This window comes from Camelina sativa, chromosome 15, assembly GCF_000633955.1.
Source record: "Camelina sativa cultivar DH55 chromosome 15, Cs, whole genome shotgun sequence".
In the NCBI taxonomy this organism is placed as follows: domain Eukaryota; kingdom Viridiplantae; phylum Streptophyta; class Magnoliopsida; order Brassicales; family Brassicaceae; genus Camelina; species Camelina sativa.
In genome coordinates, this window is record NC_025699.1 from 20991273 (window position 1) to 20994209 (window position 2937).

The following is a 2937-nucleotide window of genomic DNA, read 5'->3' on the forward strand; positions in this document are numbered from 1 at the left end:
ACGCTGTCTGACTCGATCAAGTGCTCGATCACTACTCGGTCGAGTGGTGGTCGAGTAGGTGGTCGAGTGGGTACCTGAAACTCAAGACAGCCAAGCAAAAGAAGATTCGAGTTCAGCAACTTCACAAGTGTATAAATGAACTTAATCTTAGACTAATATTTATCCTAAATGTCACAAAACACTCTCCGATGGGCAACGGCGCCAAACTGAAACTAGATATATTTGTGGTTATGGATTGATGGATGTATGCAATGGTGAGATATTAATGAATGGATGGTAAAGTGTTTCAATTCCCCTTATGTAGTTGCAATATAAGAGGTGTCAATCCAATCTGAGAGTTTGTGAACAATCAAGATGTGTATATGAGCCTAAGTTAAGCCAAGTATGCAAGGATGTTTGTCACTAACAATCCTATTGATAAAATGTAAAGAGCAGAAAGTAAAGCTACTAGAACTACATGCTAAATGTAAATGGAACAGAATGATTATCACTAATATGAAACTAAAACAGAAATAGAAACTATGCTAATGAACTAATGTAAGACAAGTAATGAACATGACACTAAGAGAATGCAACAGAAATGCAACTAGAATGAAACAAGAGATAAGACAGGACAACTACAAATCATGAACAAGAGTTCTGGGGATGAACTCGAGCAAGCACTCGATCGAGTGTAGATCGAGTGCAGGGTCGAGCTGGTCAAATCCGTGAAACAGAGCAATACAAGAAAAACAGAGCAACACAAGAACGAATCAAACAACAATCAAACAGCAGGATTAAGACTTAGAAATCAATAAACAAGGAAGGTCTTGAGGAGGGATTCATGGGCTGGACTAATGATTGAGGTTATCTAACTTGGTCAACAAATCTCAAGCAAACTTTGAGCTAATCTCTAGACATATAAATCTAAGACATGTTTAATCCACTCTCATGGCAAGAAACAATCAAACCTATGCATCTCTAGACTTGTTCTCACATAGTAAAGAATATACATAAGCAGCCATTAAGCAATATGTCTCATACCAAACAAGACCTCTAATCTCTTAGCAAGCCTAGTGGTAAGCTCTAGATCTAGCCTTATCTATGCTTCTTAAACATTGGTGTGATGCTAAGATGCTTGAAATCAAACCCTACCCTCTCAGTTATAGGATCAGCATTAAGAACATCTAGCCTAGAAGAGATTCTACCACAATCAAGCTTGACCAAAGCAAACAAACCTCAAACACAGCCCAGCCTAATCCATCCTCAAGATCCTAAGCTACTACTCACAAGAACACATGATGAACATCAAAGTCATAAACCCAGAAAATACTGAAACTTGCATCAAATGAAAGATAAAGCAAAGATCTACAATATTGGAGAAAGAATCAAAACCAAATTCTCAATATTCTGAAAGTTATGAAACCAACAATATTGAAGAATCTAGTGTTTTCTCTCTTAAAAGAGTACAAGATCTAAGAGAAATAAAAGTGCAAAAGGAATAATTCCCAAAAGGGTAAAAACTAGGTTTCTGACTATTCTAAAAAGCTGGACTCTTTGGGTGGCTGCTGGTACAAGCCCTAATATAGAGAAAGTAGTGGAAGCCCTAAAAATGCTAAAAGACAAAATAGCTAGGCGGCTCGGCCAACTCGACCCGGTGCTCGGTCGAGTGACCGGTCAAGTTGGCTTCTCTTGTGCAGCTTCCACTCGGTCGAGTCCCTCTCTGCACACGGTCGAGTGTCTGGTCGAGTGGGCGGTCGAGTGGGACTCCGGACATTGGTTCTTCAGCCTTAACTCTCTTGCTTTCTCTTCATGATTGCTTCACTTCTCCTCAGCACTGCTTCCATGCTCCTTAAGCTCTAAAATCACATGTTTATGCATGAAAAGATGCAAATGCAATGCAACTAAACTCTAATGCATGATTAGTCCTAAAGCTATGCAATAATGATCAAAATGGATAGCAAAAGATGAAAAAGATGTGAATAAACTAAGGGAAAACTGAATAAAATATATGAACATTAGTAGGGAAGTTGCACAACAAAGGTTCCATGGGAGCTCTAACCATTGGAGGCATCATCACTCCAATACTACAAGCTGCTAAGGTGCCACTTAGAGGAAAGAAGGTCATGCCTAGATGGATAGATTCAAGCTACCTCACCTCCACACTCATACTAGCCAAGGAGATGCATCAAGGAAATCACATTTTCAACTTTGAGCTTCCAAAAATTGGGAAAAGACAACTTTTCCTACCCAATCAAGAGCTCACCACCATACAAGAAGGAGCAAACATTGACTTTTGGCCAGCAGAGGAGCACTTGTTTGATGGAACAGCTCAAGTTAGAGTTGATGAAGCTGGAGATGTGCAAATGGCTGATGGGGAGGAACAGTTTTACTTTGAGGATTATGAGCCCAACCCAAGAGATAGTAGAGGAGTGAGGGAGAATAGCAAGAGGTTGACACTCCTACAAAAGTGGAACAAATGGCATGGGAAGAATTTTGATAAGTTAAAGAAGAAGGTGGGGAATATGGCTAAGACCATCAAGGGCCTAAAGAAGGAGATTGCTGAGCTGAAGAGTAGAAATTCTTCACCAACACCATCTAGCCCTTTGAGGAGGAGTAGCTCAACTAGAGCACTTTCAAGAGTTGAAAACCCTGTGGAACCAGCTAGACCCTCAATGTACGAGCCAATTCAGAGGAAGAGGAGTTCAAGTAGCCAAGAACAACAATTTTCGAGGCACTCGACCGGGTCAATCGAGCACCCACTCGACCGAGCACCCCAGATGCACTCGGCCGAGTTCCANTCATTTGGTCTAAATTGAAGCATGTTGTGATTTGAAGCCATTTCCTATTTATAAGAACCTAATATTGACTTACAATTATCAATGTNACAGAACACCTTATGGCTTCCCAGCTCCAGCTGCTTATCCATGTTATCTAGGTTACCCTCCCTTCCCACCC